At 40.0% G+C, this 25,346-nt stretch overlaps 2 pseudogenes; both read left to right on the top strand.

The window, feature by feature from the left end:
- Positions 1 to 635: 635 nt before the first annotated feature.
- On the top strand, positions 636 to 16,800 carry LOC118666101 (annotated as a pseudogene).
- Positions 16,801 to 22,554: 5,754 nt separating this feature from the next.
- Positions 22,555 to 23,658, top strand: LOC118666055 (annotated as a pseudogene).
- Positions 23,659 to 25,346: the final 1,688 nt, after the last annotated feature.

The following is a 25,346-nucleotide window of genomic DNA, read 5'->3' as shown; positions in this document are numbered from 1 at the left end:
CTCCCTATTGGAACCCACAGTTAGGGGGTAATTTTAACTTTTTAGTTTGCTTCAATTAAATATTTGTGTCCCCCCACCACCACCACCAATTCATATGTTGAAACTTAACCCCAAAGGTGTTGTTATTAGAGAGTTAGGGGGTGGGGCACTTAGGAGGTACTTGGGCCTTTATAAAAGACACCTCAGAGAGCAACATTGTCCCCTTCCACTGTGTGAGGTTATAACAAAAAGGTGCAGTGTATGAACCAGGAAGTGAGCTCTCACTTGATGCCAAATCCTCTGGTACCATGATCTTGGACTTCACAGATTTCAGAACTGTGATAAATAAATGTTTGTTGCTTATGAGCCACCCAGTTTATAGTGCCTTTGTTATAGCAGTCTCAACTAACTAAGATGTAACTTAAATATGATTCTTTCTTAGAAAGGGAATTTTGAAAGCTTTAAGCACATTCTATATAATAAAAGAGAAACATGTAAATTGACCATACCTCTGCTATGCTCACCAGCCAATCAGGAGTGAGTATGCAAATTAACCTGACAAAGATGGTGGGTTAATTTGCATATGCAGATGTCAAGCGCCCCGGGAGGCGATGGCGGCGGCTGGCTCCTGAGACCTTTGCCGGCCCTGGGAGGCGATGCCGGCCATGCCTAGCCATGTCCGCAGGCTCCCAGGACCTTCTCTGGCCCTGGGAGGCAAGGCCGTAGCCACACCCAAGGGCTTCTGGGACCTTCACCAGTGGAGAGCAGAGCAGGAGAGCGAGTTGAGAGTGGGAGGTTTGGAGGACTTGGCAGAGCAGGAGGCCACTGGATTTAGAGCAGAGCGAGAGAGAGGGTGGTTTGGAGGGCGTGGCTCCCTCTGTCACCACAACTTCCTCATCACAGCTGTAGAAACTGACAGCAGGGAAGAGGAAGTCCCACCCCCACAGAATCAGCCAGAATCAACTGTTGGTCAGACAGCTCTCAGCGGCCTGACAGCTAGGACTCTCATTCACCTGCATCTCAGACCATGACAGTAGAGAGGTGGGACTATGACTAAAGAATAACTGTTGATACAACGTAGCTCTGCAGCCGAAAGATGCCGGCGTTATCGACAGAAAATGTCTGAAGAGCAACGTGCATCTGATCTTAAAAGAAGGCGGCGCCTGTGACAGAATATATCTGAAGACCAGCTCCTGGAAAAACGTCACAAAAAAACACCGGCGTCATCGACAGAAAATATCTAAAGACCAACGTGCCTTTGAAGTTGAAGGAAGGCGGTGGTGACAACAGAATATGTCTAGAGAACAGTCAACAACAAGTACTACCAATTCTGGTAGGAACTGCCTTCTCAGCAAACATGGAGTACATGAGGATGCAATTCTCAAACATAGTTGTAGTAGAATGCCTGTTAGATGTGAATTTTGCCTATCACTAAATTTCTCTGATGAAAAACCATCCGATGGGAAATTTACTCGATGTTGTAGCAAAGGGAAAGTCTGTCCAAATGATATACATTTTCCAGATTACCCAGCATATTTAAAAAGATTAATGACAAAAGAAGATTATGACAGTAAAAATTTCATGGAAAATATTCGTTCCATAAATAGTTCTTTTGCTTTTGCTTTCATGGGTACAAATATTGTATCGCCATCAGGATTTGGGCCATAGTGTTTTAGAATACACGGACAAGTTTATCACCGTACTGGAACTTTACATCCTTCAGATGGTGTTTCTTGGAAGTTTGCTCAACTCTATATTTTGGATACGGCTGAAACTACAAGTAAAAGATTAGCAATGTCAGAAAACCAGGGCTGCTCAGAAAGACTCATGATCAACATCAACAACCTCATGCATGAAATAAATGAATTAACAAAATCATACAAGATGCTACATGAGGTAGAAAAGGAAGCCCAATCTGAAGCAGCAGCAAAAGGTATTGCTCCCACGGAAGTAACAATGGCAATTAAACATGATCGTAACAGTGACCCGGTTAGATATAATTCTCCCTGTGTAACCGAGGTTGCTGTCATATTCAGAAACAAAGATGGAGAACCTCCTTTGAAAGGGACTAGCTCATTCATTGTAAGCCAGATCCCAATAATCCGAACGCCACTAAAATGAAACAAATCAATATCCTGTTTCCTACATTAGAGGCAATGACATATCCTATTCTTTTTCCACATAGTGAAAAAGGCTGGGGGACAGATATTGCATTAAGACTCAGAGACAACAGTGTAATCGACAATAATACTAGACAAAATGTAAGGACATGAGTCACCCAAATGCAGTATTATGGGTTTCATCTCTCTGTGAGGGACACGTTCAATCCTATTTTAAATGCAGGAAAATTAACTCAACAATTTATTGTGGATTCATATTCAAAAATGGAGGCCAATAGGATAAATTTCATCAAAGCAAACCAATCTAAGTTAAGAGTTGAAAAATATAGTGGTTTGATGGATTATCTCAAATCTAGATCTGAAAATGACAATGTGCCAATTGGTAAAATGATAATACTGCCATCATCTTTTGAGGGTAGTCCCAAAAATATGCAGTAGCAATATCAGGATGCTATGGCAATTGTAATGAAGTATGGCAAGCCCAATTTATTCATAACCATGACATGCAACCCCAAAATGGGCAGATATTGCAAACAATTTACAATGCTGGCAAAAAGTTGAAAACAGAACTGACTTGGTATCCAGAGCTTTTAATATTAAGCTGAATGCTCTTTTAAATGGTATCTGTAAATTACATTTATTTGGCAAAGTAATAGCTAAAATTCATGTCATTGAATTTCAGAAACACGGATTGCCTCACGCTCACATATTATTGATATTAGATAGTGAGTCCAAATTACATTCCTCTAATTAATTCCCTTTCAATGTGCACAAATTTTGTGCACTGGGCCACTAGTTTATAATATACAGATAACTGGGGAAGTAAACATTTTTACAGGTTTTATTACGAAAATTTTCAAATTGTCAAAGGTAAAGAGTTTAGTATAATAAACCTATGCACACTCAGATTCAGCAATTATCAACATTTTGCTAATTATACTTCATTCCCTTCACTTTTATTTTGCAGCAATATTTTAAAGCAGATCCCATTGTTATTTCATATGCACTTCTAACTAATAAGATCTCCATTTTTAAAAAAGAAACATAACTAAAGCTATTATCATAGATAATAAAATTAACAATAATTTATTTAACTTTATTTAAACACAGACAATACTTGAATTTCCATATTATCTCAAAAATGCATTTTAACCTTTTGGTTTACCAGATTTCACACAAGATCCACACTCTACCTTGAATTAATATATTAGATATTTTAAATTCTATAACCACACACCTCCCCTCCCTTCCTTTTTATTCATGCCATTATTTCATTAGAGAAACTGAGACATTAATCTTTAGAATGTCACATTCTGAACCTGGCCAACTGCTTCTTTATCATGTCAGCTAACTTGTTCTTCTCTCCCCCATACTTCTGTAATTTAATTTAAGTCTAGAACAGTGATTAGATTCAGGTTGGATTCTTTTAGTCAAAGTTACTTCAGAGGTGATGCATGGTACTTCCTATTACTTTATGGCACAAGGATGTAGTAACTGGTTGTACCAATTATTTTAGCAATGCTAAGGCTGGGCAGTGTGTTTAGGTGGTATCCATTTAATGTCTCCATTATAAAGATTTATTTATTATTTTTAAAAATAATATATTTTTTAATTTTTCAATTGAGGTACAGTATAGTTTCAGGTGCAGAACCTAGTGATTAGACATTTATGTAACTTACAAAGTGATCATCCCAATAAATCTCATAACATCTAACACCATACATAGTTATTATAATATTATTGACTATGTCTCCTATGCTGTACTTTACATCCCCATTACTATTCTGTACCTGCTAATTTGTACTTTTAAAACATTTTATTGTTGGAAATACTACATATGTCCCCTTTATCCCCCACTGTCCTCTCCAGATTGCCCCCGCCACCCAGCCCAAACCCCCTCCCTCCCCCTATTGTCTGTGTCCATTGGTTTTGCTTATATGCATACAAGTTATTTGGTCACCTTTTAATTATGTATTTACTGACAACAGATTTATTGTCAGTTAGTAACATCCTCAAGATTTCTTGACCAATGCGCACCTCAAATGCATCCTTGATTCCTATGTCACTCCTTTTCCCTAGTTTTGACACCAATTTTTTGCTTCAAAAAAGGCACTTTTTAAACAGTGTTCTTTACTGTTAGTGTACTTCACACATCCTCTTTTTTATTGATGTGCACGTTTCTTCACCCCCTTCTTTACCAAACACAGATTTGTCATTGTTTTAGATTTAGATCCTTTATTAAGGTCCAGGTGCATTTCAACCTGCTCTGCTGCAAAACTGTAAAATTGCAATGTGGCTTCATCCATTTGTTAGGTCTGGTGGGGTCCATCGAGGGATCCTTCAAGTCCAATAGGACACTTGGAGGAACTGCGGGGATCTGCGATTTATCAGTGGCTGGGCAACATGGAATCACCTGGAATCTTCCAGGTAATGAATGTTATTGAGTGAATGATTTCTAATTAATTTTACTTGAATTTTCAAATTCCTATTGTTTATGTGGTAAATGCTAAATAGCATATATTCTTATTAACCCACTGAGCCCCAGTCTTGGGAGCAAATGATTTCTTTACAAGGTAAAGTATACAGGGTGGATACAGAAGATAATTAGGGTAGAGACAGAAAACCATTAAGGAATAGAATTGTGAGGTAATAGGAAATATTATTTAGGAAGCCATTCAACTAAACAATATTTATTTTCCAAGTAAACCCACAAATTTTTATTAACCTTTTCCCACCTCCCCATAAGGGGACATTCTGAAGAAATGATAGTAATAGCTACCATTTCTTGATCGTTTATTGGGTGCCAATCACAGTAACAAATTGCACATCCCAAGGCTCTGAGAGGTTGTATCATTTGTGTAAAATCACATAAGCAGTAACTGCCACCATTTGTCTGAAACAGAGGTCTCTTAAATGTGATACTACATCATTCTCCTGCTGTAACGTCCTGAGGAAAACCGCTACTTTTGCAGTTTCTACACTGCAATGATTTGTGCGATAATAGTAAGAGCAAGAACTCTCAAGACATGATTGTACTCTGAGGGATAAACTTTGAAAAACTGCAGATAATAAGACAGAACCTCTTTGCAATGACATATCAATGACAGTGCCAGAAAGCCCCCAAACCAGCACTCTGCAGTGAGGAGCGCCTGATTGGAGAATGTGAGTTGAAGATGGGGGAGCAAGAATAGAAAATACAATGGAGCAGTGAGCACACACTCTGTCTACACTTCTCTAGGCCAAGGTCTTCACTAACATGAGTTGATAATCTCATACCTAAGCTGGACTTTTACTAAAGTTATGTGTCATGTGCTGCCTATATTTGTTATAAAATAATTAGGTTTAATTAGTCTCAACCAAAAATTGTTCTTATACATTTTCAAAGACTCTTCAGTTGTTATTAAGGGCAGTATCTGGAGCAGGCAAACTTGACCCAGAGGTGCAGTCACCCTCTGAGTGCTGTAATAAGAATTGCAGCACTTAGAAAGAAAGTAGTTTCCAAATAGGGGTAATGTTTGAAAGAACCAACTATTACACCTGTGTTAGAACAGCACACACAATACTTATTGGATTGCTAATTCTTAGCATCAGCAAGCAATGTAAGCATCCCAAAATGTGCAATTCTTGTAAAACTTACTTAAGTGACTACTCCAAAGATAATCCTGACTATGCAACTCCTACTCTTTAAAACCAGTGTTTAATTCTACCTGTGATACAGGAATATGTTACATCTAAAACAAACAAACAAACAAACAAAAAACACTTGACAGGCAAAAAGTTAATATTTATTCTGGGGTTATAAAGTAATTCCTTATGAACAGATTTCCACAAGTAAAGGAAAATAAATAATTCAAATGAGCTTTTTCTTTGCAGCTATTGAAGGGAAAGTGTTGACAAAGAATCTTCTGGAATTTGCCCAATTGTCTGTTTGCTTACATAGGCTCACTAAAAGGAATTTCAGGGGTCACTTAGTTTCTCACCTGTCTGGAAGCAAGACCCACAGGGATTTCATTTCTCAGGGGTTTGGCAACGGCATATACACAAAAAGAGACCAAAGGGATATTTCCTGTTTTGTTTTTCTAAGATGAGTTTCCTTTCTGTAGATTCTAAAACCAGAATAGTATCCATTCTACTACTTTAAAAAAGTACAATAACATTTCTGTGTCATGATTCTAAAATATATTTTTAGCTTTGTTTGTGTTGTCTTTTCCTGTAGGGTTCCCATTAAAGCATGCCAATATGAAGAAAAACAAAATTAAATGCTGTTCTGAGAAATGAGAAATTAAAATTCTTAGAGGCATTTTTGTTGCTATGGAAAAAAAATTGGGGATGTGAGGTTACTTTCATTATTTCTCTTCAAAAAAAATCACAAATAGCTTTTACATTTTTCTCTTTCTTATTTGAAACAGTTCAGACATTTTAAAAAAATAACCTTCAGTTTAGAAAAAAAGGCAATGTAAGACTTCAGTATGGCAGAGGAATCTAGAAAATGTTTGAGGGCAGTTATTCCCTGGGGAGTTGGAAGAGTAAGCTTAGTTCCTATATCCAGAATTACCAGTGGGTTTTTCAAGCTGCGTTTGCTTCGTATGGGCAAGACATAATTTAAGGAAGTTGAAAGTGAAATAGACAGGGCAGTGACTCCTTTCTTATGGGAACTGATTCATGGTGCATTTTTATCAGACTTGTTGAGAGCTTCTCAAATGAATAAACATTTTTTCAGATTCTGCCTTCTCTCACTTCTTTCCTCATTCATTCATTCATTCATTCATAGATTCTGTTGATGAGTATCTGAACTCACTTGCTTCCCACAAAAGAAGCTGAAAAAAGTTAGGTACTTGACCCCAACCCCTACCCAAACACAGTGAGACAGACTATGATTCGACTGGACCAATCACATGTTCTTACTGGAACTATGAATAGGAACCAGTGACAGGCAGAAGCCGGGCAGCTCCAGTTCCAAAGGCAATACTGCCCACAGTGGCCAGAGCTGGGGAGGAAGCAGCCAAGTAACCCGCTCACATTTCCAGTCCTGCTTCCCTGACCTTGCTGGCCAGTTTTGGGAGCTACTCGGTGTGCTTCCAGCATGTTCTATGCCTGCTTGTCATTCAGAGTGGGTTTTCATGGCTAAGAAAATGATCTTCATTGACACAGGCTCTTTCTGAGATTTGGACCTGGAGATCTAGACATTCACCTGAGCTCCTATCCCACAGCACAGAAGCACCCATGTGTGGAGGTGACCCTTGTCACGTTGGACCTGCTCCAACTCACCTGATTTCTCTCAAGACTTTGTCTTTGCCCAAGTCAGACCCGAGGGAGAGTGGTGTCATTACCAACAGCTCACAGAGAACAGAGTCAAAGAAGCATAATTTCAAGAAAAAGATTAATGTCACTTTTTCCAACCCTTTCAACGTTGGTTGAATTCCTATTGGAGAGCAACAACTCTGGAAAAGGCACCCATGTCCTGAGGTATGATGTTGGGGTTCACTCAGCTAAGCCTTGTCAAAGACAAACTTATCAGTAGCTAACAGTTACCTTTCCTGATCTCTTCCCACCCAGCCACTGAATCCATCTATGGGTGGCGAAAAGTAACAACCAAGAGCTAAGGACGGCTATTACCCGCTAAGACATTCTGAGACGGAGCCTCTGAAAATGAGAATATAATTTATCAAGCAGTGTGTGTTCAATGACTCAGAAAGATCCATATGTGCTTTTGTTTCAACCATTCTAATGAGAACGTGTCAACTTCAGTTATATTCTTCTATTATCAGCCTCATTCCTGACTAAACCAGAATGGATGCTTTTCAGAAAGACATGCTCTTACTGCAGAGACTGCTGGCTTTGCAGGGAGGCGTGCTCCTCCAAGTGGGATTTGGGGTTAGGATGGAGCCCCCTTCAGTGGTCAAGATTCAATATATCACTTCTAGAAGGAATTTGACAACATTCCAGCATTATATCCACCACTGATTTTTAGAAAGAAAAGAAAAAGGTGTGAGGCAATGTCTTGGCAAGTGAGTGATTTCGAGGGGTGTGGGATGGGCCAGAGCCAGAGGACAGTGCAGACAAGATGTCACATTGCTTAACAGACCAAAAGACGATGACAGTCCTTCCAGTTTCCTGCTGGAATGAAGGTCAAGTCTTCTGATTTGGAGATAGCTGGTATCCCAGGGGGACAGAATTTTTTACAGTTACAGGAAGGTGATGTCCCACAATTAGATTGTGGAATACATGGACGTTCAGGCCAAGGATTAGGATACATGTTCCACTGCAGGAAAGTGGTCCTCACCAAATCGAGCAAAACTTTATGCTTTAGTGTAGAAAGAGAAACCCTGAGGATAAAAATTAAAATTTAGTATAAAGCAAAAAATCTTTTTTTCCCTCAACTCAATATCGCATCTGCCTTAAGGGTGAAAAACACATTAGCAGCTCCATGGCCATGGGAACCAAGCAGGGCTTGCTCTTTAGCTAAATATGCTCTATGAGGGGCAGAGTCTAATGCCTTATTTATGAAGATGAACGAGCACGGGCAGGGATATACAGAAAGTGGAAGACGAGGTAACCAGTAAATGCTCCTGAGAACTTATTTCTAGGTCATCATTCTTGGGATGTTGAAAACGAAGATGCTTTACCTGCTGCCTGGGGCTGAGATGTCTCATGCTGACTCCTCCATAGGCAATGTGCAATCCAGGGACACATTTTCACAGATTTGCTTTACTTTACTCTTTGCTGGCCATCTCTATCCTTATCATCAGTTTGTTGGGAAACGTTAACTGCCAGCCCTTAGGAGGACAACATAATTGACAGCAAAAACTCTGAGTTATCTTTGGAACAAATAATCCTACTGATTCTTGGGTTAAAATTCCATCTGTAAGTTACTTTCTTTGTTCCTTTACTTTCAATGATGTCTGTGTTTTCATTGACTGGTTCCTAGTGTTTGCTGTTTAATAACAATTTGAAAGAAGTCTTGCGATTGTTGACAGTTTTAGTAAATTACTGAAATTTTTATGGCATTTCTGCCACTCACTTTCTATGTTTCAATACTAAAAAGTTCTACTCATTGGGTACCTCCTATGTGCCAAGCACTATGTTAGATACTCTGCATATCTTATTGTTAATTTTTATAACAAGTCTGCTCAGTGTCCGTGCTACCACTCTCATTTTAAGGATTGCCTCAAGATGGCATCGAGATTAGCTACGGAATTTCTGCACACTAGCTGTTTTCTTGTTTAAAATTATATTTCAGTTGGATTTTATTGTGTGTGTTTAGGGAGAGTCTTGCTGGCTTTGCCAGTTGATGAATGCACATTCACTTCTTCACACACATCTTCCTGCCATGTCAATAGCACCTCATTCGCTTTTGTAATTGTTTCTGATCCTTTTCAAGTTAAAGCTGCTTAACTCTCCCTTCAGCAGTGCATAAAAGTGGGCTGCTGGTGGTTGATAGGCATTATCAGAGTCTGCAGATCAGAAGATGTTTCATCAAATAGAGTGCTTTGGCTCTGAGAGCAAGTGACTGGGCATTTCTTTCCTTCATAGTGATGGAACGTTAGTAAGAATTAACTAATTTGTTATCTAAATGGATGTATTTGACTCAAAGCCTTAAAACTATGCTAATACTACCTTATACTGAAATTTCCAGAAACTCTAGAGGGTATTGCCTTTGAGCACACAAAAACTGTACTATTTCTAAATGCTGGATTAGTAAGAGTCAGAATGCATACCATATTAATTGGATTTCTTTAATATTTACCAACATGCTATCAAATAAAGAGATACATATCTAAAGTGCATGAACCAAATTTTTTAAAATATGGATACAAAGTCAGCAACTTAGAAAACAATAAGATTTTAAAATAAGATTTCCCAAATGAGTATAACATTTCCTAGGACATATTCCTTGGGACACTAATTCTACAAGTTGTTCCCTGAAAAAAAGAAGTGAAATTATTTAGTGAGTCTGAAGACAGTGATACTTTGGCTCTAACCCGGAGGGTCACATGCACATTAGCATGTTGTAGGGAATCTGTGCTCACTGTTTCTCAAATGTACTTGAGTATGGGAGATTTATTGGGTAACACCTTCTTTTTTAAAATTTTGTTTTATTGCTTAAAGTATTACAAATAATATTACATATGTCTCCTTTTTTTTCTACCCTTGACCTTCCCCTGGCCTCCCCTACCCCCCAGTGTCTTGTGTCCATTGGTTATGCTTATATGCATGCATACAAGTCCGTCAGTTGATCTCTTACCCCCCACCAACCCTCCCTGGCCTTCCTGCTGTAGTTTGACAGTCTGTTTGATGTTGCTCTGCCTCTGTATCTATTTTTGTTCATCAGTTTATAATGGTCTTAATTATCCATAAATGGGTGAGATCACGTGGTATTTTCTTTCATTGACTGGCACTCTTGGGGCATTGGAAACTAAAGAGAAAATAAACAAATGGGACTACATCAAAATAAAAAGCTTCTGCTGCACAGCAAAAGAAACAATCAACAAAACAACAAGAAAGCCCACTGCATGGGAGAACATATTTGCCAATGTTATCACCAATAAAGGTTTAATCTCCAACATTTATAGGGAACTCATACAACTTAACAAAAGGAAGATAGACAATCCAATTAAAAAAATGGGCAAAGACCTAAATAGATACTTTTCAAAAGAGGACATTCAGAAAGCCAAGAGACATATGAAAACATGCTCCAAGTCACTAATCATCTGAGAGATGCAAATCAAAACAACAATGAGGTACCATCTCACACCTGTCAGAATGGCTATCATCAACAAATGAACAAATGACAAGTGCTGGTGAGGATGCGGAGAAAAAGGAACACTCATGCACTGCTGGTGGGAATGCAGACTGGTGCAGCCACTATGGAAGACAGTATGGCGTTTCCTCAAAAAGTTAAAAATGGAACTCCCATTTGACCCAGTGATCCCACTTCTAGGGTAATACCTTTTAATACCCCACAGACCATCCTTTGGGAAGTGCTGGATAGTGAAAATGGAACAAACGAGACAAGTTTAAGATTTTCAAATGTGGAGTCTCTACCAGGGAGATTTTGAGAATGCCAATCCCACTGCAGGTTCAAGCCTCGGAAAGAAAATTTTGGATTTCTCAGCAGGGACAAACTTGTCTGAATATGCAGGTGGTCAGCCAGAGACCACCTTCCAACAGCCTGGCATATAGTTTGACTTACTCTCTGCTTGCTCCCCTCCTTCCAGCCCCTCCCCCCACCTAGGGCACTTTCTGCAGTTGGAGTGGGGTTTCTGTGACACCGACCTTCCCAACAAAATGCAAGAGAGGAAAAGAGCCCTGTGAAAACAGGATAATCCCCCTTTATTTATTTTATAAGACATTTAGTGCATCAGAGTTTTGTTTGGTTTTTTTTTTTTCAAAATAATGTCACATATGTACTATTTTAATGGAAAAATACTACTTTTTTAGTATCCTCTAATCAGTATTAAGGCTTTAATATTTCTATGTGCTGATTTCTTCAGATCTGTTGAACAAGAAAAAAACTGACATATTCACAACCTTTGGCATTATATTCCGATGTGAATATTGCCTTTCAGGTCCTATATGCTTTCCTACACGCTACTGTTATGTATTAGTAGGAATTATTCCATTGAGACCATGGCCCTTTAATGCCTGCCACGCCTGCTCCAAGAAAGGGGCCAGCGTCAGTTTCCATTTGCACTTTCGCTTACATAACAAGCTTCCAATCGGAAAAGGTGACAGGGCAGAGTGCAGGACGGCTCTACTGTCAATAGGTCCACACTTGAATTTTAACAGAGATTGCATGTCTTCCGGCTGTCCTTAAGGGATGGAAACCCATCAGGGTTTCACAGGTTTGAATTCTTGCCCGCAGCCTTGAGCCAGTTTCCTCACAGCCCTTTGCCCAGCCTTCGGTCATACCAGCAGGCTTGTGACATGCTACGTCTGAAGGGGTCTTTCTAATCTGGACGATTATACTGTCCCTTGTTAAGATATTTTCTGAAAGGATATTCATGGGCCTCTTAAAATCCCATTCAGGCTAATGTACATGGAAATGAAGTCGCTTGTCAGAGAACTGACAAAAGAAAGAAAAATCTCGATTAAATTTTGGGTCTAAAAAAAGCTTCTTTTAATCACTTCTTAAAATAGCAGCACTCAGTTTCCTCACTGAGCCCACAATAATGTGCAAGCCTGAAGTTCGGTCAGCCTGGTTTCAAAGACATGCTTATAAAGGCTATGTACGCAGCCTAGGGCAAAACAAATCACACACACACACACACACACACACACACACACACACACACACACACACCAATTAACTAAAGAAAAGTCTTTCTTCATATGTCTATTCCTACAATTTCTACTATTATTGAGGAATAATATCAGCTTTCTTTCCAGTAAAATATTCTAAGTATTTTGTAACATTTAGAGAATTTTGCAGCCCAGAGACAATCATGGCTGTGGTATCATGTGTGTGTCTTCAAGTGATCAGTCTTAGGAGACAGGCATTAAATACCTCTATCCCTGAGGACTGTCAAGTGTGACCCAAGCCTGGGGCTACTGCTGCTGTCAGTTCTACATGCTCCGGTTGATCAATGACCTCAAGAGCACCCAGCCTAAGGGAGAGACTAGAAATCGGCTGAAGTTAAGATTACTGGAATTTGGGATTAATATATATATATATATATATATATCAATAAAATGGTAATATGCTAAGTAGACTGGACATCTTCCGGACATCCTTCCGGACAAAGCCACGGTGGCAGGGACCTAGGCAGAGGCATTTGGGGTAATCAGGCCAGCAGGGAGGAGCAGTTAGGGGGTGATCAGGCTGGCAGGGGAGGGAAGTTAAGGGCAATCAGGCCAGCAGGCAGAGGTGGTTAGGGGTGATCAGACAGGCAGGCAGGAGAGTGGTTAGGAGCCAGAGGTCCCGGATTGTGAGAGGGATGTCCAACTGCCGGTTTAGGCCCAATCCCTCCAGCAGTTGGACATCCCCCAAGGGGTCCCAGATTGGAGAGAGTGCAGGCCAGGCTGAGGGACCCCCCTCCCCCATGCATGAATTTTGTGCACTGGGCCTCTAGTATATATATATCAGTGACTTCAAGAATATATATACATATATATATATATATATATATATATAGAGAGAGAGAGAGAGAGAGAGAGAGAGAGAGAGAGAGAGACAGAGAGACAGAGAACAGTACATCAAAGAAACTTTTTGCAAGTTGGATTACCTCAGAACAAACTCTGAGATGAAGATTAGTTTACAAAATGCTTCCTAGTGCACCTGGTGAGGGGAGGAGACAGCAGCAGGACTGAGCAGGCGGAGAAGTTGGGCTGAGCTGCAGTCAAACAGAGTCCAACCCATGGAAGCGGGGATGGCCCTTCAATGTTGTGCCAGTGGAGCAATGGGGTTGCCCCCTGATACCTCGGTTCTGGCCAGTCATTGGATGGTCTGCCCTGAAGGGGGAGGGGGCTCTTCAGCTGAGGCAGTTCCGGGAGGGGCCTGACAGTGTGGGGTTTCTGTCAGCAGAACACCCAGCACCTGGGCAACATCCTTCGTCTTGGAGGGAGATCAGGATGTTCCCTAGAAAACTCTCAGGTGTTTTATTCCCCAACAGAGTGGTAACTCAATTAATTAGCCTAGAGAACCAAAGCTCTATCAGGACAGAATGTTCTGTTTTTAAATAATCTATGAACTCAGGAGAAACACCGAGGGCTGGCACCAGTAGCTCCAGTGCTATTTTCTACAAGTTGGGGACAAGCTCTGCTTGCCTAGAGGGTGGGAAAGCACTGTTTCGGTTGTGACAAGCTTGGTGAATGATGTCCCACCCTGGCCTTAGCGTTCTTTCTCGGCTGCCCTGCCACCCGACGCCTCCATCACCATGACACTCTCTCTTCTCATCCTGGTACTTCACCTTCTCTCTTTGCCTCAGAGATCTCTTAAAGAAAATATTGGGGGGACATATTTAATATTATTTTATTTGTAATAATATTTTGTGTATAAATAACCCTTTGATAGTCTCTATATTATCTTTCACCCTTGGTAATGAAATTCTGACAACAAAGAATGCTATTGAGCTTTTTCTTTTGTTTCTCTGAAAGACAGCATATGTAGGATTTAAGTGCAAACTAGTAGACAAGCCAGAGTTGGAACCTAGCCCCACCATTTATCTGCTGTGTTCATTGGACAAGTTGTTAACTCTCCTGCCTCAATTTCTTCGTCTTTAAAAGACATAATAGCACTTTTTCACAGGTTGTTATGAGAATTAAATGAGTTAATATGTGTGAAGTGTTTAGGACAGTCCCTAGAAGATAGTACACACTATATGCTTCAGGAATGCTACTTGTTTCTTTATCTGGAAAAAGGGGGGGTGGGTCTGGGAGTAGGAGGAAAAAAAACTAATATTGTTAAGCACTATGTTCCAGAAACTGCTAAGGCATAGAGATTGTTTTATCTAGTCCTCATGATAGCCTACATGCAGGCATCCCCTATTACAGATGAAGAAATTAAAATTTACAGAGTTTAAACTGCCCACCATCATGGAACTGCTGAGTGGTGAGCTGAGATTCAAACCCCAAATGGCCTGGCATTAATGAAGTTATGTTTGTTCCATTTTTGCTTGTTTCCTCTCACCCCATCCCCACTCTTTTTTTATCTTACCTCCTCAAAGTTGTTTTCCATTTTCCAGTGAACGAAACTTGCTGTTCTCAGAAGTGATACAACCCAGAATTTCTAGCTTCCATGAGAATTCCCTCTGAAACTGTTAGTTTCATTTTGTTTCTGCTCTAACATAAAACAAAGAGTAATGGCATGAAAAATATGACTTGACAACATCATTTATATTATCATTTTTCTCATATTATAAACTTCATCCCTAAAATAATATATTTTATGGCAAAAAATAGCTTACTTTTTTATATCATTAACTGCAAAAATTACCCTTTAGGGTTTATTTGTGTTCAAATAAGTCACAGGCAAATATTTTTACAAAGAAGAAAACCCCAAACTGAGAGGATTAGTTCACAACAAGTCAAATTTTGATGCTAAAGTAGTTTGATCTGAAATTACCATTGACTACAAATTGCCATCTGTGCATATTTGTTACAAATGTCAAGTGTAATTAATTCGACGGGCCCACTATTTGATAACCTCTGTTCACAGGATTTGCAGAATACATAGCGGTATGTTAATTTTCAAATTAAACCTGCCAAGTGGTTGTTGGCTTTGTGAAAGTAGCTGCTTCCTTCTGAGCAAACTTTGAAAGGCCCACACGGGGAAAAGAAATGATCATTGATTAATGACCTACTCGATGCCTTGCTCTATGCTGAGCACTTTTACCTACATTATCTTAGTTCATTCTCCATACATTCCTGTGAGGGGGCAGTTATTAACTCTTTCAGTGATAAAAAGCCCCAGAAACTTTTGTTTCAGACCCTGGGAGATATGAGAACTCTTACTTTAGCCCTTTATGTGTGAGACTCATCGTTAACACATCTGCCAACCTGATCTTCCCTTACGTGTTCTGGGGGGGAAATAGAGGACAAACAGGAAGAAGGGAATCACTTTACCACCCATACATTGCACAATCATGTGGTTAAAACCCTGAGAACCCCCCAAGGGGCTTGTGTCCTTGCTTGAGGGCTAGAGGGGAGAAGCAGGTAGACTGATCAGATTTGATGAGGGGGGGCTGCCATCTTGGGTAGAGCAACAAGGAGTGGCAGAGGCAAGAGAGACAGGGGGACTAATACTTGTGCACAATGTCAGGAACAAAACGTTGACAGAGGAAGGAAAAACGTGAGTTAAGTCATAATATTGGAAGACAACCTTGACCCTGAAACTCTGTGCCTTCTCCCCCAGACTTCCATCTAAAATGCTGTCTCCTTTCTCTCGCTTTCTACCAGTTCCATCATTAGTGCTGCCTGCTGGAGCCCCTACCCAAGCCTACAGAGTCCCTAGTGTGCAGGGCGGAGAAGGTCTCCTCGAGGGCAGCAGAGCTTGGAAGGAGAGGAGGTGCCAGTCCCAGAGCAGCACGGGAAAAAAACACATTTCTGACATCTCCGCTTGAAATGGAATGTATTCCCCATAGTACCATATATATATATTTGTGTGTGCACGTGTGTGTGTGTGTGTGTGTGTGTGTGTGTGTGTGTGTGTGTAAACTGGCCTAAGGACTTAACAACTCTGAAAACAATTTTTATAAGAAAATGTCTTTCCAATTTCCAAACAATTTCTTTTTAAATATATTTTTTAGGCCCCAGTCGCTGAACCACCATGGAGGACACAGCAAAGCAACCTCCCCCTTGTGCTCCTCTAGCTTCCAGATACCGCCTCCCCTGGCCTTCTCGCGCCCACCACTGTTTCCATTGAGGAAAAGGAATCCTATAGTATGTCCGCTAGCCAGCTCTCCAGAACCCCCACCCTTTCTTTGCTGATGCAAATAAGGGTGATGATCTGCTTCCTGTGGCCCTCAGGAGGATATCCATTAATAATCCAACAGAGAAATGGCAGGAAGGTCCTTACTGCTGTCCAAGGGATCTCTGATAATTACGATAAAAAGAAACTAGTGGAGGTGTTTAAACAGAAATTTGCCTGCAATAGTACTGTACTTGAGCGTCCGAAATATGGAGAAGTAATTCAGATGCAGGTGATCAGTGCAAGAACGCATGCCATTTCCTGGCAGAGATGGGGCTGGCTAAGGACAACTAGTGAAGGTGCGTGGGTTGAAGTGCTTTTGGCTCACTGAAGCTTAAAGAGGGTTTCCTTGCAATGAATAGGATTTCCCTTCTGTCCCTTGTCAGTTTAAAAACCTCACAGCTTGTATCATGTAACCATCGGGTTCTGTTTTTACCTTTGGACTAGTTTAACTCCTTTATGCAATAAACTAGAAAGAGCCAAAAGAAACTTTGTTAGAAATTTTACAAGAAAGGGATAACTTACAGTTGAGGAGATATGGGAAGGACAATCAAAAGAATCTAAGAAATTTCCCAAAATAGGAATATAACAATTGACAAGTGAGATTAGGTATGGCTCACAAAAAAGATACTAAAATGGACCAAATTGCTGGGGCAGGGGAGTAGTTGGGTGGGGGGGAGAGATTGATTTACTTTGAAACAATTAAGTAACTTATAAAATAAGTTAATGCTCTAATGTACTACATTGTTTATCAGCTTTTATGGCAGATAACATGCATTTACCATGAGGTAAAATACACATCAAATATGAATCTATTTTCTTTAAAAATTTATGCATTCATACTAGACATATGTATATGTGTACCACAATGTTTTTCTGAAATGAATTTACACTGTGTTAAATATTGTGTCAAAGTTCTTAAGTTAATAAAAAATCAAGCCTCCTACTTTTTATAGTCTTGCAATATCTCACTGGACTTGAACTTTTGTACTTTCCAGTATTGTCTAAACCTATGCCCAGTGAGGGTTTTCTTCTATATTTTTATCTCTGGATGTCTGTATTTTATTGGACCTTCAATTTATGTATATCATAAACTAAAAGAAAAATCCTTGCTTACTTCTAGGCAAGGTATGGTAGCTGAGGAAATGCTTGTTGTTTCTTTAATATTTTTCTACTTAGCTGGCTCTACTTTAGCAGTTTGAGCTATTGCAGCTATTATGAACTGAACAATGGAGGAAGGGCAATTATTCCAAAGCTGCATTTAACGGCTGCTCAGCTTGCACAGATATCTCTATTCAAAACCAACTACAATGCAACATGCATTTTCTAAGGAATGAGAGAGGCAGGCCCATAAGCACTATTAAACAGCATCATTTTGAAGTCTAGTGTCAGGTATTGAGAATCTTGGATCAATCAATACTATCATCTTAGAGTTCTTTGCCAGTTGCAATCTTTACTGTGTAAGAAATGCAGATTGATGGTTAGGAACTCTAAAAAAGACTTTTTGTTCATAAAATCTTCTATACGAGAGGCATTATCTCATATATCCTGTGTGCTCAATTTAGATGGATTCTGCCAAAATTAGCCTTAAAATTGGCTTGAACCATAAGCATGAGGGAAAATATGACAAGATTAAAATCCAAGTGGAACATATCAACCGAGGGACTGAAAAATTGGATAATAAAACTCAATTTAAAAAGAGCAAGTGAGTAACATAAACTATTAATATGACCTCTGTGTGTCCAGGGGTGAAGCCACTACAGCAAGCCTGATACCTAAATATTCCCAGGCTGTTTGACTAACTCTTCACCTTAATAAATATGATGACTTGAGAGATGTTTGTCTTCAGCACCTCCCTACTTTATGTGACCCTCACCCCCTCATTGCTTACCTCAGCGTTTTACTTTAGTTTCTTGAGTGTTAAGGATTCCTCCCCTTCTTACACCCTACCTGGCCATTGTCCCACATCATCAATCTTTCTTGCCTCATGCTCCCCAAAGTATATCTGACATGCATTCAAGACACTCTTGAAGAAAATCTGTTGTGCCAAATATCAAGACTTAATGTGAAACTATATCAATCATGACTGTGTGGTACTGCTGCAGATGAACAGACCCATGGAAAAGAGTAGAGATACCAAAATGGACTCATGCATATGTTGACATGATTTATGACAAAGGGGGTAATGCAGAACAGTTGAGGAAATGAATGACCATCTTCTCATTAAATGGTGCTGCAATAACTGGGCATCTAAGTGGAAAAGGAATGAAATTGAACCCCTGCCTTATACCACACACAAAGATCAACTCGAAGTGTGTGATGAATTTAAATGTGAAAAGAAAAAATTTAAATTGTTTATATGATTATAAATATCTTTATGGCATTGAGCAGGATTTTAAAATATGACATAAAAAGAAAAGATTGCAATGATATTAAAATTAAGTAATTAAACTCATGATAAGAGTGTGGAAATACAAGGCACAGAATGAGATGATACTTACAACACATAATCAACAAAGGATTTGCATTCACAAGTCAGTTAGGAAAAGACAGATAACCCAATTAAAAAATGTGTAAAAGACTTGAATGAGCACTTCACAAAAAAGAAATCTGAACAACTAATAAGAATATGCCACTGTGCTCCGCAATCTAGAAGTACAAGCCAAAATCATACTGAGATCCCAGTACACACACCGCAGTGGAAAAATTAACAACTTGAAAATAACAAGTGTTGACTGGGATGCAGAGTAATGACATGTCCCATACATTGATGACAGGAGCAGAAATTAGTACAAATGCTTTGAGAAACAGTTCACATTTTATAATAAAATTGGAGCTACACATACCTTATCATTCAGCAGTCACACTCCTGGGCATATCGCAAGAGAAATGCAAGCATTTGTGTATGAGGAAACGTGTAAGAATGCTCTATGTATAATTTTGATAATAGTAATCTTAAATTGTAAATAAACCAAACATCCAACAGTAAAATGGCCATAAGCATTAAGTGGATGAATAAATTGCGGTGCATTCATTAGCATATTGAAATTCTTTCAGTGAAAAAGGAGGAACTAGAGCTCTTTTTTTTTTTTTTGAAGAATCTAACAAACACAATACTGATCAAAAGAAGAAGGCACATAAGTATGCATGCAGTATATTCTAATTGATACAATACTGAAAAATAGGAGAAACCTTACTTCCTAATTGATAAAACTTTAAAGAAAAGCTAGGAGAACTAGGATGGGACCACTATAGGAATCATAGCTATGGCTACTTTTACGGAGACAAAGAGGATTTCAACTAGTAAGGAACACAGTGGGGGAATCAGAGGAGTGACCAATATTCCATTTTATATCTTGGATATTGGTTATGAGCATATTTTCTACATAATCACATATTACATTATATATTTGAGTGTCTTTGCATTCTCCCATATGTGTGTCATATGTCAAAATAAAAAAAAAATACCTATGTTGTTGGTATCATTTAAGATCCAAACTAAAGCAGAGTTATTTATCCAGCCTCTGTACTTTGAACATAAAGCCAATGTCACGCTGACACAGTGTTCAGCCTTCATGTGTCACCGACAAGCCATGTTTGCTATTAAATAAAAAGATAATATGTAAAAGGAGCACTTACTATGGCCCAGGCAATGTGCTAAAGATCCAGCCCACATTAGCTCATTTAATCCTCACAACAACCCTGTGAGGCAAGCATTTTGCAAGTGAGAGTAATGCATGTGCAGCAGGTAAGTACTTGTGTAAAGTCTTGCTCAGATTGAAGAAATAGCCCTGGTGGCCTCCAAACCAGGTCAGGTTGACTATCCAGATGGCATGCTGAGCTGCTGTCATGTTTTACGCCCTCGTTAATCATTAGACATGGTCACCAACTGCAAAATCTTTTATCCATCCTACAGACCTCTCTGTGCTGAGCTCCATGTTAGGCTTTGTGGATACAAAAAGGAAAACAACACCAGTCCTGCCCCCAGTGAGCTCTGGGTTTAGGAAAGGAGACGGGTAAGTAAACAAATAAACAAAATTAGTAGTTTATGGGTGCTCCAAAGTGAATTGAGGACAAACACGGCTGAAAGAAGAAAATAGACAAAATTAAGAAAGAGAAGCTATTCTAACCATAGTCTTTGAACCAACCAACCTACTCTTCTTTATTACCTATTCCTTTACTCCTCTCTACTTTAGAGCTAACTCAATCCTATCACTCACTTTTTCTTAACTGACTCCAAGTCTTCCCATTCTTTATCTGAGACTCTGTGATTTTCTTGGGTTCCCCTTCTCCCTATTCTTCAACCCCTCTCCCTAGCTCCCACCACCATTCCTCCCCTCCTGTTTTCCTCTTCTCTGCCTCCTATTCCTCTTCATCTGATTTTAGCTTTCTAAATCATAATTTTCCTTTAAGTCTGGACCAAATGCACCATTCTCTGTGATAGCCCCACTGGAAGTGAGCACTTCCTCTCTGATATCTTCTCATGTTTTATTTATGCCTTTTTTTGCAGTATATAGCATGTTTGATCTTATAATTATTGATGTGCATGTTTTGTCACCCCTGCAAGAGTGTAAACTCCCTCAGCCCAGGGACCATGATCAATTTTCCTTTGTGATTGTCCACAGTTTTGCTGGATAGAAATGGACACATAACCAGGGCTAAGAGATATTTGGCAGCAACCTGACCAAGTTTTTGGAGGTTGGATGCATCTTTTGGGGGAAAGTTATTATGAATCATACAGTAACTTACATATTTGAACATCTCAAGACGCTTTTAGTTGGAATGAATGTAATTGACAAAGAGAGATGCTATCAATAGGCTGAAGAATACTAAATTATTTATGAAAATAGTTTCTCCTTTTGTAAGAAAAATCATTTATGAATAAACAGAGTTAGGTTTTTATATGTATAGAATATGAAAAGGATAGCTAATCACCCATTGATCTATTCTACCATGCTCATGAATTCTACCATCAGCAGCAATAATTATGGATGTTAGAACATAGTAGATATAACATACCATTTGCTACCTTATATCTTCAATTGTTTCATTTTTGCTTAATGATATTGAATAAAATCATTAAATTCTTTTCAATATGTTAGTTTGGAAATTTCTTCCTTTTTTTGTTTCTTAGTGAATTTCTTGCCACTTTTAAATACAACCTTTTCTGTGTTTTGCTCTAAAGGGAAAAATTTTCAGCTACCAGGCCTATAGAGTAGGTAGGAAAATTGATGAAAATCTGTGAAAGTTTGGTTATTTTTAGAGACCTCTCCTCAAATGTTTTTTTTAAATGTTTAATGTTAAATGATTCTCAGGGAACTCCACAGAATAACTACCTAGAAGTTCAATTAAAATACTCAAGTTAACCATCTCAGAAGTGTGTATCTAAGAGAGTAAATCACAGAAAAGACATAATTTTTAATGTAGATCAACCGGATTCTAGCCTCAATCCAAATGCCTCCTTTCCTTGACAGTGTTTGGGGGCAGTTGGACATTCCCCTCTGACCACTCAGTTTCCTTCCCAGGCTCGTAGCTCTGATCTCCCCTTCCCCACCCTCTTGACTTATATGGTTGTTGTCCTCGTAACAGCATAGACCAAAACTGGTCACTATTTTTAGACTGAGCCTTACGGGAGATATATTTTGGGTACCTCATTAGTGAGGTTTAAATGTAAGGAAGTACAAGGAGAAAAGAAGGCAGAGTGAGTAGCCCCAGCTCCAGGCTTGGCTGTGAGCAGGAACATTTTCAAGAGGCACTATCACTCCAGCCGCTGATCCAAATGCTTTGATCATCTAATAGTGAAAATAATTTTAGCATGCTTCCCTCAACATATGTATTTTTTTAAAGGTACACAAATAATAACAACGAAGAAGCAATGAGATAAAGAAATGTAAATAGGCATTCCACTAATTTCTTCTAAAGCCACAAAGGATTATATTGCAAACCCCAATCTTGGACATCCTGGTGTGGGTGCTCCATGGTTAGGCTGTCTCAGCCGCAATCTTCCTCTTTTCTGCTCCTGCAGCTCAGAGCTAAGCTCTCCGTGTTATGGATGCTTTCGACTATGTTCTCTGTGTGTGCCTCTCCGTTTTCTTTGCCTCCTATGGTGCTGAGGCCTTCTGCAAGTGTCACATACAACCCCCCGTAAGAGGATGTCAATCACGATTCTGTGTGGCACTCTCTTCTCCACAGAGCTTTCCCACCGGATCCTGGAGAACTGCTGAGCAGGCTGGAAAGCTCTGTGGAGCTGGGTGCTTGCCCCAGTTCAGCCACCTATAGCCAGGGAAGCAGCGCTACATTTAGAAAGTGTGCATCAGTGTGCAGGGAGCCATGCGTGTGACAGTCAGTGACAGGGACCATGAGTGGCTCAGCACATGGGTGGTGATGCTCCTCTCCTCATGGCCATTCTTTTTTTGGGTCGCTTCTTGAGTTTTGATTTAATCCTTCCAGATCCCAATTCTTCCTTCCTTGTGTGGTCTTCCACTTTAAAAACACCCCTAACCCTTCAACTGCAGAACCAAAATGTATGTATTAAGCCCACAGTAGGGAGACCCCACTCCTTTTGTCTTCTTATATCCTCTGTAAAGAAACATTCATTTGATCCTCAGCTGCTCTGCCCAAGACCCACTCTGCCAACGCTAGTTCCCCACAAGGCCCCATTTCCTCCCCAACAAGGTGAAAGGAACTATCAGGAACCAAGAGAAACACTAAACTACAGGCCCGAGTGCGCCCTGGTGGGAAAGGAACTGGTCGCAGAAAGAAGGCGGTTCACAGAACAGGGATAGCAGATGATAAAAACTCCAGTTCTGAAAGAAGCTAGGGGTAACAATACCTCTGGTATTGAAGAGCTGAATACGTTCACAAACCAAGGAGCAGTGATCCACTTTAGCAGCCCTAAAGTTCAGGCATCTCCGGCAGCAAACACTTGCATGGTTCCCGGCAGTGCTGACACACAGCAGCGGACAGAGGTGCTACCCAGCACGCCGACCAGCATGGGGCATTCGGTCTGCCTGCTTTACGGAGACTGGCTAAAGCTGGGTCCAAACAATCTGTGGGTGGCAAAGTACCACTGTTACCAGAGGGGATGATGATGACCAAGTTCCAGATCTCGTGGAGAATTTTGATGAGACTTCCAAGAACGAAGCAAACTGAGCTGAGTCAATTTCTGAAGAAGATAACCTTGAAAAAGTTGCTGGGGTCTGCTATTTTATATTATGAATGCCTGTTCAAAATTTGTTATGCATCTGATAAAATCTATACCTCTAATAAACTTAAGCCCAAGCCCGTTGGACACTGCAGGTTTTTTCAGTTTTTTGTTTGTTTGTTTTTGCTTAGAAACAAGTCATTCTTTGTAGCTAATTAAGCTGAAGAAGCCTGGGAATAAAGTTTGTAATGAAGTTTTAAAAAAGCACATTCATTTAAGCCACTCTTTGTTGTGTCTTTTTTTTTAAAAGGCCCTCTCTCAAGGAAGGTAATAGTTTTCAGGACAATCTGGCTCATCCCAGGGTGAGTGTTCCTTGCGCCCTGAACCGTTCCCCAGAGGTATAAAGGTGGCCCTTTGCCCACCTCCCTCAGCTTAGACAATTTTAGATCTAGAAGCAACTGATAGAAATCACTTTTCTGGCTCCTCTTCCTTCCCGGAGCCTATGGACATTTGTCCAAACGGCATCCATGGGAGCCGGCACAGATGCCTTCACGTACATCATGTACTGGAGGCCAAGACGACGAGGCTGCCTCTGGGCCTCAGTCCGCCTGTGAAGCAGCATTCAGTGGCGGCTAAGAGGAAGGGCTCCGCAGCCGGACTGCCTGGGTCCATAACCCAAGCTCGGCCACGTGTCCACAGTGAGATGTGAGCAAATGCTTAATCTCTCGGTGCCTTATGTATAAAATGGCAATCATAACAGCACTTGCTTCATAGGGTTATTGTGAGGGTTAGTTGAATTAATATCTAAATGCTTATTATAGCTAGCATTCAGAAAGTCCAGGCTTTTATTATCTAAAAGGAACAATATGCTTTTTAGACTTGTAGGGCTGATTATGCTTCCTGCTTAAACAAGAGAAGATGAACAAAGTGGACAGATGGGTTTCATTACCTGCGAAGCACAGGAAGAGTAAGCCTGTTCACTCCCCTCTCCTCAGTACCCAGCCTCATCCCTGGTACAACATAAACATTCAATAAATACTAGTTATTGGTTTAGAAAGTACTAGAAAATAGAGTTACATAAAAGTGAATATTCTTTAAAAATTTTAATAACTTTTTGCTGAAAGAAAATGCAGTGATGCTTACAGTCTCTGGGAATATGCAATAATGATCATTTCTGTTTACTGAATACTTCTCACCCTCTTCCCTACCCCCACCCCACTGAATGTCTTACATAATCCTCATAAAATCCTCAGTGGTAGATATTCATCACATTTTGCAGATAGGAAATGGAGCTTTATGGAGTTTGTAACCTTCATGGAGGTCACAGGGCTTTAGGTGCCAGAAAGGGGATTTGAACCAGGGCTACATGGATGGCTCTGAAGTCTGCAGCACTATTTTCCCAGAGGTGAGCACAGCTCCGAGGGAGCGCCTCTGTCTAGTAGCTCAAGCATCCAGAGCCCTGAGAGGGAAGTCACTCTGGGACGCAGAGTCTTCAGGCTTCTGAGATGGTCACTGAAACTGCCCATTGTTCAGTTCCTACATTTGTCATCAGAAACTGGCATTAATTTGAGTAGAATTAAGAGGCAGAAAAATTGCCTTATAGATTCAAGTGATTGATGAACTTCTCACCATAGGCTCTACGTGTTTGATATTTTGATATTTCTTGTTTTTTAAAAAAATGGAGAATCTTGCTAGT

Source organism: Myotis myotis, unplaced genomic scaffold, assembly GCF_014108235.1.
Source record: "Myotis myotis isolate mMyoMyo1 unplaced genomic scaffold, mMyoMyo1.p scaffold_m19_p_1, whole genome shotgun sequence".
NCBI lineage: Eukaryota > Metazoa > Chordata > Mammalia > Chiroptera > Vespertilionidae > Myotis > Myotis myotis.
Note: the sequence above shows the minus strand (reverse complement) of the source record. Positions and strands in the feature narration are given on the sequence as shown.